Raw genomic sequence first — 16,968 nt, 5'->3', positions numbered from 1 at the left:
CAAGAGTACAAGAGTTGTGATCCACGTTATCTGCAACAAACTGTAAACTTGTGTGCTGCTGAAGACCGAGCAATGTGTCACTCTGAGCGAGAGCGGAACTAGACGCAAATCGGCTGACCTCATTATATGATGCACAAAATCCCAAGGCATTACAAACATCTATCAAAAATCTCGACCCGAAGTGATGGTTAAGCTGAACACCAAGGCCGATCTGTAGAGGTGGGAGGAGTCCGCGCGGACGAACAGCTTGCATTATGGCCTGACCAATGGATGAAATTTTCAAGTCGGAATCTTTCCCGCTGAAGAGAATCTTGAGGAATCTTTGCAGACTCTCAGTGACATATTCCAAGTTTTTCTCTCGCGATGATATATCAGATGAGTCTGGATAAAATCCTTTTGAAATAGATAACGACTTTATTTCATTCTTGATCAATTTAGCAGCTGCTTCTATCACGGCTTGCTTTTCTAGATCAGAGTTGTTTCTGGGAGTCTGATAGAAATCTCTTAAGATAGAGTTTGCTGTTCTTCTGAGTGTAATGACATCGGATTTTCCAGTCATATCTGAAACAATTATATCTTCCTTGAAATGATCAATAAGCATCTTTTTCATATATACTGGACTGTACGCATTTTCTCCACATATTTCAACCATTTTAGCTACAAGATCAGAAACGGTCAGTTGATCGTCTTCATTTTCCTGTAAATAGTCCACAACCTCTAGAAAATGTTTGGATGTGATGCTTGGTCGTCCAGCTTTGCCCTTTTCCTTCTTTGGTCGCCCGGCTTTGGACTTCTGTTTCTTATCTGGTGTGAATGCTTGAGGGATGGATCGATTTGTTCGGAAACTGACACTGCATGGGTTATGGTATAGTGCATCAGCTGCTACCAAATCATTGACGGATTCCAGGCGCCCACGAACTTCTGCAGCCCATTCATCATCTCTCTGTTCGCACTTCAACAAAACTTCAGACTGAAAATCTGAGGTACGTACAGGATACACATCTATATCTCTCTTCTTACCGTTGACTTTGGCTTGTCTTGTACAAAATAAACAATGATCAGAAAAGCTGAATACCCCATGGGAACGCAACGATGGTGTTTTTTCCTTATTCTCACTACTTGTCTTCGATGGATCAGCATGGCTACTCTTAATCAATATAGGGTTGGTATATGTTTTTCTGCAATTAATATGAACAGAGTCACCTGCTTTAGAAGTTATATTATCCCCACGCAGAATACTGGCCTCGTTAATGCCATCGCTGCCTTTTTTTAATTATCCTTACAGCCTCAGTATGGTCAGTGATCTGTTGATGACATATGATGCAGCTGACTTCACATTCCATTCTCCTCCTGAAACAAATAATTCCATTGCTTCGGGTCTTGTTGTTTTACAAACGAAAAAATAATATTGCTAAGACTATTGAACAAATGAAAATAAACCGTTTAACGAAAAGTAAAACAAATCAGGAAATACCAAGACAGTCTTTTTGGTAGGCCATCATGATGCAACTGAAAGAAAACGAAAAAAAAACACAAAAGTTAACTAAAATTAAATAAAAATGAATAAACTAAATTATGAAAACATAAAATAAACGATGTAAAAACTTATAATTATCCATATAATTCAAATTTATTGCTTTTAGGGTCAGGTTATTTTTTGCTGATAATTAAATATCAAACCCTTTTAATTTCCTTTAATGATAACCACGATATTCAGTATTATACTAGTATCCGTCCTATTGTTTCACCTATTTAATTACCATTTCAGTTGGAGTTATACATTCAAACCTTTGTACATTATAATGTATGTATACATGTATATACATATATATTATACAAATCCATCGACATTAGGTCATAACGTTCTAAATTTTTATTACACTATCTTCAAACGAAAAATCTAAATATGTTATGTGTAAAACGGAAGCCATACTCACAGAAACGTCAGACGAGAATGTGTAAGACACAACCTGCAAAACGATATGTTGTCAAATATCAAAATATTTTCATACTGACAAATCGGTATTCAAAATCAACTAGAGTCTACTAGCTGTATCAAAATTATAATGTGGTCGTCAAATTACATATATGTATTTGTTGTCTACATGTTGTTTTTTATTTTATTTAATTAACTAGGCTCATGATGTTATCCACAGGTAGATATATTTAGTTAATAACAGAAAAGTAGACAAAAGTTAAAATTTTTTAAGATATAATATAATGCCTGGATTTTGTTGATAGTGATTTTTAAGATTTTAAATAGCATTGCTTTACAACCCCACACGCCTAATTTAATAATACTCAAAAGTTCTTCAAACAACTTGTTCAATTGACAAAATGTATTGCTAAAATAACTTACGTTTGTGCCCTAAACAGCCATTAGAGTGTATAAGTTCTATAACTACTGTACGTCCAATAGTAATGTTCGCGGGTCGGCGTGCATCTGTAATAAATGTATATGTGAATACGGATTTGTGCATTTGTTTTCAAATAAACTAATAAATTATACATATCGTATTAAATGGGAAGTACAAAAATCACTAAGAGATGAATGAGGTGTGTAGATCGGTTAGAAACACGAAAAATATTGCGTACCGGTACGACAGTGTCCTAGACGACAATATTCAGTGCCGCCGGGCTTCCATACTTTTAAAAATTAGGCGGCGTCTGCTTCAGTTTTCTATTCGTTATTTCTACGTAATTGATAACTTTATACACACATTTTGAATGAAGATTACTTAAATTAGGACTAACTATCATTTCTAAAATGTCAAGCATGAGTGTTTATGACAAGAAAGCCGATTTCCGTAGTCAATCGTGCTCCGTGTCGTGTAAACACGGTATGTTTACATGTACAGTACATCAAGTCTAGTAGCAAATCGCTCGTTTTCGTTGAATAAATGTAAAATAAAAATCAAATATATATTACACAACATTTTCAGTTTAGAATGGATAAATTAAGATAAATTTACTTACCTGCGAGACGAAGGAAATTACTTTTAACGGTGGAAATATCCGGGTATGCATACCGCTCCTAGCTATAAATATATCGTAGTTATCTCCCTTGTGTTGTACGGCGACCTGTACACGCCATACAGCTACCGCTTCAATATGACGATTTTCAATCGACTTATTAGGAAACTTTCCCCAATTTAGATTTTTGTAGATTTTTAGTATTTTGTTCACTTGTCGTAGTACTTCATAATGTATTTCTTATCTTTTCTGTTGCAATTATTTGATGAGGTAGAAATAACATTTTGACTGGAGTTTTTCCATTTTTAATCGGCCGTCCAGGATTACGTTGCAGTGGTGAAATGAGAACTAAGTTCCAGTAATGAACTTGACAATAAAAATAAGTGCATGAAATTTTATTTTTCGGCCATTTGGAATGGAATAAGGATTAAGTTGCAGTGATGAACCTGACAATAAAAATAAGTGCATGTGTTTTTCATTTTCATTCGGCCATCCAGGATTACCTTGCAGTGATGAACTGGATTTATATTTGGTTTTCAAAGTGTTCGCAGGAGCTCACAGCAGGCAGGAGATAGTGTGGCGTTTTTAGTGTATAAAGGTTGATTATAATTGTAGTTTTAAGTAGTTTTAGTTTGTTAGTCTCTATGACAGGTAGATTAGATCACAAGGGTCATTAATTTGGTGGTAATAATTAGCATGTCCAATTAGTTTGTAGTTATTGGGTCAGCAGACCAGCAGGGGTTAAATAGAGATGGCGGTTATGGTCAACGCCAGCTGTAAACCGAGCCATTTGTAGACTAGAAAGGGCTGTGGTCAGTCTGGGAGCGCTAACTAGAAAGGGCTGTGGTCAGTCTGGGAACGCTAATTATGTAGTAATGGTGGTGAGAACATTAGGGCACTGTAGGGGAGATGATATGTAAATAAAGGGGTCAGTGATTGTGACTTTATTTATACTTTGGTTACACGAAGAGGGAAACTTAACAACTGGTGTCAGACATGGGATTCCTCTCATGAATAAAGCAGTAGCCAAGAAAAACTTCACAAGTGGTGTCAGAAGTGGGATACTTCTTCAGGATAAAAGCATAGACGGGAAACGTCACAATTGGTGTCAGAAGTGGGTTACTTCTTCAAAATAAAACAAAACAAAAAGAAAAAACGTAACAAACAACTTAATTGCTTTAAGTTTCCATGTATATCGGGTAATTGATTAATTAATCAAGTTAAAATAACCAGAATTCATGCTACATAGATTGTAAAATGAAAAATGTTGACCCATTGGATGACAGTCAAATTGATAGTGAAATTCAGAGGCTAATAACCGAAAACATTGCTCTTAGGAAACATATAGATGACTCGAAGTTTAGTGAAGAAGGATTCATTGGCCAGGATGATAAAGTCCGATACTATACTGGGCTCCCAGGGTTCACTACTCTAATGGCACTGTTCCATTTTGTCAGGGATTTCATTCCAAGAACAAACACAGAACTTGGACAATTCACAAGACTGGGGATGACATTGATGAGAATCACACTCAATCTACCCATTCAGGATTTGGCATACAGATTCCACACATCACCATCAACAGTGTCCAGAACGTTTTTGATAGTGATACATGTGCTGTATGTAAGACTGAAGCATATGCTCTACTGGCCAGAGAGGGAAGAACTAAGACAGACCATGCCTATGGAATTTCGCAAACATTTTTGAAAGAAGACAGCAGTGATAATTGACCGCTTTGATTTTTTGTTCTACGCCCGAAGAACATCCTTGCAAGAGCACAGACATTTTCATCCTACAAACATAACAATACGGTGAAATTTCTCATTGGCATTACACCGAAGGGATCAATTTCCTTCCTGTCAAAGGCTTGGGGTGGCAGAGCTAGTGACAAATACATAACGGAAAATTGTGGTATGCTTGGGAAACTTTTACATGGAGATCTTGTGTTGAGAGAGGCTTTGATATTACAGACAGTGTCGGTATGTGTTGTGCAGAAGTGAACATTCCAAGTTTCACAAAAGGGAAGTCACAGTTATCGCCAATGGACATTGAGATGACAAGAAAAATTGCGCATGTACGATACATGTTGAAAATGTTATTGGTCTTGTTAGAAACAAGTACACAATGTAGCAGGACAAGTTACCCATAGACTTTCTTATGCGTGATGATGGTATTCCGACAGTGGACAAAATTACAACAGTAGCTTGTGCCTTGACAAATATGTGTTAATCAGTAGTACCATTCAATTAATATAAGGATGTGATTTGAAGTTGGCAATCATCAGATTGTAAAAGAAAACTTTTAGCTAACCCATATACTGCATATAGTCATGGTTTTGTTTGTTTGTTTAAGTTTTACGGCCCATCGACAACTAAGGTCATTTAGGGCCAAACTACAAGTCATGCATTAATATCAGGATAAAAGTTCAGGGTAAGAAAAAGCAAGTAAGGACTAAAACACAGATTGTAAACGTTTATTTGATAAAAAAAGGTTTGCATGGGATAAAATAAATATGGCTAAAACACATGAGAAAACTCATGCACAATGTTGATGAAACGATGAAATGTTGAGTTGATATCATGAGAAAACGTTCATATTTTGCTTAAAATACCGATCTCTTTGAGATAATTGAAAATACGATTATGTCTCACGGCATGAAACAAAGTGTACATGTCAGACACATCGTAGTGCTTATCTCGTATGTGTTTAAAATCAATACAATGCAATAAAATATGCTCCACTGTGAGAGGAGAATCACATGCATGGCAAGTAGGAGGATCCCCCCCTCTCAATAGATAGGAATGTGTAAAATATGTGTGTCCAGTTCGGAGCCGAGAGAGAACAACTTCCTCTCTGCGGTCTCTTCTTATATAGTCATGGTAGTGAGCTCAGTGACTTCTTTGATATAAGACTATAATACTGATGTAAAGTTAAGAGAAGTGCAGCTATATGTTCTTTTTGTTATTCAGTATTACCAAACCTTTTGAAGTTGTGTTGTTGCTCTAAGGTTGATTACTTATACACCTATCAAAAGTTTGATAATTTGTTGGAAGGTAATAAAAACAACAATGAGTCGAGATTGACGTTTCCTTTTCTACTTTTTCTCCCAATTTAATTGGATAGTAGCTTAAACTCGACTATATTGAAATGCTAAATCTAATCTCTCCGAACAGAAAAGCAAATGTGAACTGGGATAGATTCTTACAGCTAATTTTTATAAAATTGTGTTGCATTTCAATATATTCGAGCTTAAACTAAGTGATTATACATATCCCTAACCAGACGGAAAAAAACCCTGATCAGCAACATATGCCCAGTATATTGGTTTTTTTCAGCAAGAGTCATTTACTAAACATTCAAAGTTTGGAGCTTGATAAAGCTTGAGGTGGAGGAAATATAAAACCAGAGTACTCTGAAAATATCCAACAACTCATATTAGTAATTTGCAAATTGTACTGTGGTCTGTCCTGCATGAAAAGCTTCCTCGAAACCAATCAGTGGAGGCTAGGGTTAAGCTTGTGATTATAATGTCAGATCCGTCAACTGGGAAGTATCGAGTCATTTACTTATTCCGTCTTTGCATATTACAGAGTTAGGGACCTTGCGGGAAGGTATCCATTGTGACGCAATTCATGTCGTTTTCTCAAAAAAATATGATGTTACGCTCGCAAACATATGACGTCGCAATCACTACCAACCCGCAAGAGAGCTTACTCTGTAATATGCAAATAAAATATATTACTGGTATCAATTAGCAGTGTGGATTAGGCTGTATTCCTCGTGTAAACCAAAGATAATCAATATCTCCATCGGGCACTGTTTATTTTAGAAATTAAGCAGAATTAGAACGAGATGACTTATTTAGAGTTTCAAGTCGTCAGCCATTCAGTATAGATTATTGTAATTTCATACATTTAGAACTTTAATATACGTCTTCATGAGAATATTTGAAATAGGGCCATGCCCGCTTATATTACTATGAAATTAAAAGAAGAAACTTTAAGGGGATTTTGTGAGATTATGTTTCCTGTGTTAGTTAACATCTTTTTGGGGGTCCGTTGCACATCCAAAATGAAGCTTTATTTATATTTTGAATTTATCAAAACAAAAACAAGAGGCCCACATGGGGCCTTAACGGTCACCTGTGTTCAGATACTCAGAATGAAACACAAAGACATGCATATAAAAACACAGTATTATTTGCTCCATAAGGCGCTCATTGAAGTCAGTCTGTGATTTTATAAATTTGACCGTTTTTATCTATGAAGATTATTTTGGTTCCCATCAAGATCTGTGAAATCAGAAGAAAGATTTTTGAAATGTTATCCATTTTGACCCCTTTTGGCCCCACCCCTCTGGCCCCTGGGGGTCGGCCAGGACCAATATGGATATGATGTTAAAATGCTATCTCAGACTAATAATTCTAACCCAGTTTGACTAATTTCCTATGAAAAATTAGGCAAATAATGTTCATAAATGTGTTTTTCCTATATAAACTAAAGTAAACTTGACCCCCTCCCAGAGGGAAACATGGGACCCCAGGGCCATGAAATTCACAATTTTTGTAAAGGACTTTAAGACCTTTCAATTTATGCAGAGTATTTGATTCTACCAGTTCCAGAATTTCAGAAGAAGATTTTTGAAGTTTTAGCCTATTTGACCCGTTTTTGGCGCCGCCCCTAAGGCCCCTTGGGATCAGTCATAGAAAATTTGGTAATAAGATTTCAATGGTCATCACATAGGTGATAATTCTGACTACAATTGACTAATTTCCTATCATAATGACTAAATAAATGCTCAAAAATGTCTTTTCCCTTTATAAAACTACAGTAAACTTACCCCCCTCCCCAGGGGGAAAACCTGAGACCCCAAGGGTCATATAATTCACAATTTTTCATAAAACACCCTTAAGACCTGCCCTTTTTTATGACGAGTATTTTGATTCTACCATTTCCAGTATTTAAGAAGAAGATTTTTAAAGTTTTAGCCTATTTGCCCCTTTTGGCCCCGCCCCTGTGCCCTGAGGGGGTTGACCAGGACCAATATAGATATAATATTTAAATGTTATCTCAGGCTAATAATTCTAAACAAGTTTGACTCATTTCCTATGAAAATTGAGCAAAAAATGCTCATAAATGTGTTTTCCCTATATAAACTATAGTAAACTTGACCCCCTCCCCAGGGGGAAAAACGTGATGGGTCATATAATTCACAATTTTCATAAAACACCTTAAGACCTGTCCATCTAAGAAGAGTATTTGGTTCTACCATTTCCAGTATTTAAGAAGAAATTTTTTAAAGTTTTAGCCTATTTTGCCCTTTTGGCCCCGCCCCTCTGCCCGAGGGGGTTGACCAGGACCAATATAGATATGATATTAAAAATGTTATCTCAGGCTAATAATTCTTAAACAAGTTCGACTCATTTCCTATGAAAATTGAGCAAAAAATGCTCATAAATGTGTTTTCCCTAGTAAACTTGACCCCCTCCCCAGGGGGAAACGTGAGACCCCAGGGTCATATAATTCACAATTTTTGTAAAGGACCTCAAGACCTTTCCATCTATGAGTATGTGATTCTACCATTTCCAGGATTTCAGAAGAAGATTTTTGTAGTTATAGCCTATTTGACCCCTTTTGACCCCACCCTAAGGCCCCTGGGGGTCAGTTATGGAAAATTGGTTAATAGGATTCAATGGCCATCTCATACGGATAATTCTGACAATATTTGACTCATTTCCTATTACAAATGATCAAATAATACTCAAAAATGTGTTTTCCCTATATAAACTATAGTAAACTTAACCCCCTCCCCAGGGGGAAACCTGAGACCCCCAGGGTCATATAATTCACAATTTTTGTAAAGGACCTCAAGACCTTTCCATCTACGAAGAGTATGTGATTCTACCATTTCCAGGATTTCAGAAGAAGATTTTTGAAGTTATAGCCTATTTGACCCCTTTTGACCCCGCCCCTAAGGCCCCTGGGGGTCAGTTATGGAAAATTGGTTAATAGGATTCAATGGCCATCTCATACGGATAATTCTGACAATATTTGACTCATTTCCTATTACAAATGATCAAATAATACTCAAAAATGTGTTTTCCCTATATAAACTATAGTAAACTTAACCCCCTCCCCAGGGGGAAACCTGAGACCCCAGGGTCATATAATTCACAATTTTTGTAAAGGACCTCAAGACCTTTCCATCTACGAAGAGTATGTGATTCTACCATTTCCAGGATTTCAGAAGAAGATTTTTGAAGTTATAGCCTATTTGACCCCGCCCCTAAGGCCACTGGGGGTCAGTTATGGAAAATTGGTTAATAGGATTCAATGGCCATCTCATACGGATAATTCTGACAATATTTGACTCATTTCCTATTACAAATGATCAAAATAATACTCAAAAATGTGTTTTCCCTATATAAACTATAGTAAACTTAACCCCCTCCCCAGGGGGAAACCTGAGACCCCAGGGTCATATAATTCACAATTTTTGTAAAGGACCTTAGGACCTTTCTATCTATGATTTTGTTTGTTTGTTTGTTTGATTTATTAACGTCCTATTAACAGCTATGGTCATGTAAGGACGGCCTCCCATGGATGCGGTGTGTTTGCGTGTATGTTGTGCGAGGTGAGTGTAATTCCATCACATCTGTGAGTGGAGAAGAAGATTTTTGAAATTTTAGTCAATTTTACCCCTTTTGGCCCCTCCCATAGCTCCCTGGGGGGTGGGGACCATATAATTCACAATTTTGATTGGCCTTATGTCTTAGAAGGTTTGTGCAAAATTTCATTGAAATTGCTTCAGCAGTTTTGGAGAAGAAGTCGAAAATGTAAATTGTTTACGGACATACGACGGACGACGGACAAAAGGCGATTAGAATAGGTCACTTGAGACTTCGTCTCAGGTGACCTAAAAAGCTTTGAAGATATCGAGGAACGGAATAGACATATCAGACTAGCTGATCGTTCCAAATTCGGCTGGAATACGGTCAAGCACTATATGTCTGATCCCATTGCTAAGGATTCAGAAGATTTAAAGAAAATTTACAAGGCGGGAGTCGGATGCAAAAAAGGAGAAAGGTAAAAAAGAACAATTGTCGAAGCAGCAACAGAGACGTTCCGGATATGTTAGACCAGCTCCGTACCCGAGTTTTGCTGTGGGCGCTCCTCCTTCCGGTAACAACATAGCTAATGAACCAGCTTTTTCGTAGCCCCAGGAAGTTCTGGAGTTACGGGAGTGGAACGTATTTTTGTTTGTTTGTTTGTTTGTTTGAGTTTTACGGCCAATCGACAACTAAGGTCATTTAGGGCCAAACTACAAGGCATGCATTAATATCAGGATTAAAGATCAGGGTAAAAAAGGCAGGTAAGGACTAAAACACAGATTGTAAACGTTTATTTGATAAAAAAAAAGGTTTGCATGGGATAAAATAGTTTTGGCTAAAACACATGAGAAAACAAAGTGTGAAATGCCTGTCAGATATAAAATTTGATATAAACACTTTGGCAAATTACCACGTATACCGATATCATGGAGATCGTTCATGATTCCATATTGCCAAGTTGTGTTCTATGCCTTTTCAAGGTCAAAGAATACGGCCACAAGATGTTCTTTCTTGGCAAATGCTTCTCGTATAAATGTTTCTAGTCTAACTAAGTGGTCTACCGTTCCCCTGCGGTTTCTAAAGCCGCTTTGCAAAGGACTTAAAATATTGTTTGATTCCAGGAACCAAACTAATCTGGTATTTATCATACGTTCTAGAGTTTTACAAATACAACTCGTCAATGAAATAGGACGATAGTTATTGGCATCGGTAGCATCTTTCCCGGGCTTCGGAAGGGGTATAATAGTAGATTCCTTCCAAGACTCGGGAATTTTGCCAGAAGAGTAAACTTGATTAAAATATAGTTAAAAGACATTTTAGTGAAGAGTCTGGTAATTGTTTTAAAAAACATATATGGAATTTCGTCTGGTCCAGCTGCCGAGTCCTTTGATTTCTCAAGGGACTCGAGCAATTCTGGTAACTCGAAAGGCCTATTGTAACTTTCACTATTGGAGGATTTAAAATTAAGACGTCTCTTTTCCTTTTCCTTTTTAAATTTTTGAAATTTTTTGGAATGATTTTTGATGGATGAATTTTTAGCAAAATTTTTGGCAAAGGCGTCAGCTATTTCGGATTTTGAAGAAAATACTTTATTTTTGTTAATGAGGTGGGAGGATGGTGTTGCTTTTCTTTTCCCACTGATTTTACCTATCATTTCCCAAAACTTTCTTCGAAGATGTATTGGAATTAATTTTTGAGACATACTCTTTCCAAGTACTTTTCTTGTCGGATTTGATCGACCTTCGAGCTTTTGCTCTCCAAATTTTAAAATTGTTATAGTTTGAGACGGTTGGCGAAGCCAAGTACCGCCTCAGAGAGGAATTTCTACCAGATCTATTGATAAATGAATCATTTGAGAGACGAAACTTTGTAGGTTTTGGCACGGATTTTGGTATGGTTTTTGTAGCGATAGAAGTGAGCGCTTCTGTGAAAATTTTAATGGGGTCATCGAGGTTCAAAAATTTATCCTCAATTAGCTCCTCTGCGCACAAATTTTTAAATTGAACCCAGTTTGTTTGTTTGATTTATTAACGTCCTATTAACAGCTATGGTCATGTAAGGACGGCCTCCCATGTATGCGGTGTTTTGTGTGTATGTTGTGCGAGGTGCGTGTTTTGGGAGACTGCGGTATGTTAGTGTTGTGTCTTCTTGTATAGTGGAACTGTTGCCCTTTTTATAGTGCTATATCACTGAAGCATGCCACCGAAGACACCAAGCAACACACCCCACCCGGTCACATTATACTGACAACGGGCGAACCAGTCGTCCCACTCCCTGTATGCTGAACGCTAAGCAGGAGCAGAAACTACCACTTTTATAGACTTTGGTGTGTCTCGGCCAGGGGACAGAACCCAGAGCCTTCCTCACAGGGGCGAACGCTCAACTCAAGGCCAAAAGTGAGGCGGTGCCAAGGGAGGCATTAGGAAAGATAAAGTCAGTTAGGAAGAAGAGAAAAGATAAGATCCTAAATTTAGTCGCCTTTTACGATCATGCAATAGGGGCAGCAGGTACAATTCTTACGCCCTACCTGCAGGGCCAAAATTGAACCCAGTCCACCTTATGTAGATTCCAACGAGGAATAGGCTCCTCAAGTTTTGGTAACCCTATGTTTTTTGATGAAGCACCGACTTTTGTGAATCATGCAGATATCGTAAAGACTTGGAGAGAGTTTGACATGTGATCGTGTATCCCTTCGAGAACATTGCACTATCTTATGCAAGATGAGCGCTTGCGGGATAGTGACTATATCCATGCAAGCTACAGTGCAAAAATTAAGAAATATGTGAAGAATTGATTTTTTTTTTTTTTTTTTGAGTTTTAAGGCCCATCGACAACTAAGGTCATTTAGGGCCAAACTACAAGTCATGCATTAATATCAGGATAAAAGATCAGGGTAAGAAAAGGCAGGTAAGGACTAAAACACAGATTGTAAACGTTTATTTGATAAAAAAAAAAGTTTGCATGGTACATAACTTTATGGATTGTGCATCAGATAATTAATCACCAGTGAACTTCAGCAGAATCGATTTTATTGGTTTTATTCATTTCAGATTTACGAGAATTTGGCGGTTTTATTTGTCCAGAGATTTATCCTGTTGCCATTGTTTGAGGACATATATCAAGCATAATTCTTGTTCATCTCTTTTCATAGAAGGCCAAAACTGAATAGTTCGAACGATCGTCGCGGCACCATACTTGTCATTTCAAGTACTTCGTGACGTGATTGGTATTGTGGATTATGTGGTTAAGCAATACTACCCGAACATTCTGAATGATTTTTTGAGGTTGCTCAATTCTGATATACCAAGGGATCACAGTCTCGAAGGAAATATTTCTGTTGAAAAGATTAAAAAAGTATGTTATTAGCACAAAGCCAAAGTTATGTAACGGGATTGCAGTGGATAGAAAGCCAAAGAACTCGGCAGAGAACCTTTGATTACTATGACAACGGGTTACGAAGAGCAAAGAACGTATCTAGAGAGATGGGTAGATACTGCAAACGAGAAACGCTTCTGTGTTAACCAAACTCTACACTGTACTTATTTAAATAGTAGATATTATTTGCGAAATCAATGTTGAATTCAGGCACTCGCTCTCTTTTTGACCCAGGATGTGTGTTTTATTATCATAGAGAAACTGATATGAAGATATCTTGCAGGCGGTTATTTTTGCGGGTCATAATTTTTGCGATTTGAACAAACAAAAATAACTTTAACTAATCAACATTTTTCGATTTGGTGTATTATAACGGATCACAACTTCGCTACGAAGGTGATAGCCCGCCAATCGTGGACATATCTTCGTGCAAATAACTGGTTGTACGGTACATCAATATATAGTTGTTGACTGGGATTGAGGGCAACAGATGAACAGATGATTTGTTTGACCCGAAGACATACTGTTGCCCGAGGCCGAAGGTCGAGGGTAAGAGTTTATTTGGGGGTCCAACAAATCGTCTGTTTCCCAAAAACGATAAATGTTTTGTTATACTCATTGACTCAAAACAATGCATTAACGTCACGATTTGAGGGTATGACGTCAATCCGGTCCCACAACACATTTTAACAGTCGATTTTCACAGTTCTTTGGACCGCTCGACGGAACAGTTCATTCATTGATATTTTTGTAAATGGAGTTTGTATAGAAGCGATTGTAAAGGGGTATAACAACGAAAAATATAAACCAACATAATTTTTTAAAGTTTATATTGATATCATAATATGTAAGACTATTAAAATGTTTGACAGAATTACAAGAAAGCCACTGATTATAGAATTATCACAACATTTTATAAAATGTAACACGTTGAAGAGAAATGCTACGTTAAACGAACGGCTAAGATATACAATATATTTACTACGAATGAACGACAGCCTCGTGGGATTTTGATTGGCTAAACAGTAAATGCTCGTTCGGAGAGAACGTTTATTCCGTGTCGTGTCCCTTCAGCTTATATTTCCAAGCATATTGTCACAAATGCCAACAATGACGTTAGATATACACAAAGCACCGATGCACTGACGTTAAAAGTTGTGGTGATAAGTTTGGATTTTATAACTTTGGATTAAATAAAGATTTATAGATTGTAATTTTTTTGTCATTTGTATAAATAGTCATCCATACTATCTTAAGATATATCTACAGCTGTATCTTCACCAATTACAACACCGAAGGCGTGATAATAAAGGACATATAATAAAAACATATATATACCATCATATCCTTATCTACAACAAAATTCAAAATGGCAAAGACCATGACCAAACAGTCGTAAGCACATAGTAAATCGTCTGTGTTGTTGATGGTTTTAATACAGTTAGAAACATGAAACAGTCATTAGTACGTCATATGTCGTAAAAATTATCAGACACGTGACAGCTTCAACAAAAATGTTTACCCTCAGGATATATTTACTGCACTTTATACACATACGAATATTTCCGTTTTACTACCATATAAAAGCGTTATTCAATCAGCTTACTAACTATGATACGTACAAATAATTAAGTAATTATGAAATATTCTACTACATCTAACTACTGTAATTAATAAAATGCATTTGAATTCGTCACATCTTTGAGTTCAGTACAAGAGTTTTAAAAATTAGTAAATTTATTTTTACATGCCTTCTACTTCGGATATCTAACATCATTTATAGTATATATCTATTATATTTTATGTGTGTAGGAACAAATATTTTTTTCTTTGCCTATTTAAATCCCTTACTTTATTCTCTTACGTGCTTTTAAACATAGAATCGAGACATAAGTTTGTTTCCTTTGCCTTAAGGGAATATGATCTAGTTGAAAAAATCAGCATACGGTTATCAGTTCCATCATGGCGCCGTCTTTGGTAATTTCCATGCGTGATCTATTTAATACCATGACAAGTGACTTAAAGGTCTATAATGTAATATTCTGTAGGCTTAAAATAGCTTCTGTTAACAAACCTAATAACATATTCAATATTGAGGGTTCCTCTGATATTTTAATGAAACTTTCGCGACAAAAATTCTTTACGGCGACTTTAAGGCTGTCTAAAGTTAAACTTTGATTTTGTTATGTTGATTTAGGTTAGTAATGAAAGATGACGTGTCTATTGAATACCTTCAGAACAAACCGAAAGTACATATTTTTATGCATGTGGAATTCCTCTTCACTGTTGATATCAATAAACTACATGCAATATTCTAAATTCGTTATTCCATTAATTAGCATAGGAAATATGAGTATCAGTTTATTAATAGTTTTGAAGTGACTCGTTTCCAATATAAATATATTACATATACTCTGTTAAAAAAGTAAGCTTGACATCAAAGGACCCCATCGTAGTTGTTAAACTAGGCAGCGGTGGCCGAGTGGTTAAGATGTCATATTGCAACAAACCCTCCACCTCTGGGATGCGGGTTTGAATCCCATGTAGGGCAGTTGCCAGGTACTGACCGCTGGTCGGTGGGGTTTTTTCCGGGAACTCCGGCTTTCATCCACCAACAAACCTGGTACGTCCTTAAATGACCTTGACTGTTAATAGGACGTTAAACTAATCAACTAAAGTTGTTAAACTATCCGATTATGTATTGTATAACGGTAAATGGGACATCTACAGATTTAGACCCAAGGTGAGTTTACGACATATGACTGTCTCTTCTGATCCGTACTTATTTTATATAAAAAAAAACATAACAGCTCGTATCTAAAGTATTCGCTATAGTTGTGAATGGAAGTGATTCCCATGATATATAAGTAAGACTTGTTTTTATGATAATGGTTACAACGTAATTGTAAACTTTATACAAAAAGTATAATTAATTACCAAAATTTAACCTATTGTAACCATAAACAGTAAATCACTTTTATAACGAACACAATTACAACGAATTCTCGGTTATAACATGGAAATTTACATTCCCTATCAATGTTCCTATGTCTTTAACGACGTGGTTTTGTTGGTTCTCCAGAGGTTCATTTTCATCCTGTTTTACTTTATATACAACACCAGTTAATGCACAATGTCTTTAACGAAGCGATTGTGCGGGACTGTGGTAACGTCAAAAAAAAAGAAATCAAAGAATGGAAAATTAATTTATGGTCTTAAATCCGGATCGCGAAGTGTTCTTATCAATTCGTAATTTTGTCCATTTCTCGTTACAACTGAAAATGCCAAAATAACCGACTACAGTCCAGTCCGGTTATCACGCATTTCATGGGAACCTTCAAATAATTTAGTATTATGCGGATTTCCTATTAAGTGGGTAAACATTTGAACAACAAAAATAGAAATGAAACAAAGTGAGACTTTGGTCAGGAATATGTTATATTTTTATTGAAAACTATTCATTTAATATATAAAGATTTCCCATTATATACTTATAATGGGAATACATATGTCGACGCATGGCAGTGATCGATTATCAAAACTAACATTATAATGTTCTCATTGTTACAGCAAGTGTAAACTCTCCAGTTAGATCAATGTTACTCACGGGAATCTACATAAAATATCTGCCATGTACAGGAAAGTTTTAAGTGTCTGCAGGGTTGAGTCAGTAGAAGGACATATCCTTTTTTGCAGTCATCATAATCTGTGTTATTACGTGTATTGTCACCTCATAGAAATCTACATAAAATATCTGCCATTTATTAGGGAAATGTTTTCTGTATCTGCAGGGTTGAGCCAGTAGAAGGATATATCCTTGTTTTTGCAGCCATCATAATCTGTGTTCTCCTGTTAATTGTCACATTAATTCACTATCGTTTAAAAAATCAAGGTAAGTAAGATAATATCATGACAAATCGGGGTTGGAAAAAAGAGAAGAGCTCAAATTCACAAAATCAATATTTTTTTAAATGCTACATCGCTGATAAATAGTTATTTTTCTCTATCAA

General features: G+C 36.3%; 1 long non-coding RNA gene across 1 annotated transcript; it reads right to left on the bottom strand.

The window, feature by feature from the left end:
* Positions 1–1,289: 1,289 nt before the first annotated feature.
* Positions 1,290–3,122, bottom strand: LOC138321464 (uncharacterized). The gene is made up of 3 exons (XR_011208336.1): positions 2,360–3,122; positions 1,938–1,970; positions 1,290–1,509 (listed from the first exon to the last, which is right to left on the bottom strand). It is a non-coding gene; the product is annotated as an uncharacterized lncRNA (long non-coding RNA).
* Positions 3,123–16,968: the final 13,846 nt, after the last annotated feature.

Source organism: Argopecten irradians, chromosome 4 (assembly GCF_041381155.1).
Source record: "Argopecten irradians isolate NY chromosome 4, Ai_NY, whole genome shotgun sequence".
Lineage (NCBI taxonomy): Eukaryota > Metazoa > Mollusca > Bivalvia > Pectinida > Pectinidae > Argopecten > Argopecten irradians.
Note: the sequence above shows the minus strand (reverse complement) of the source record. Positions and strands in the feature narration are given on the sequence as shown.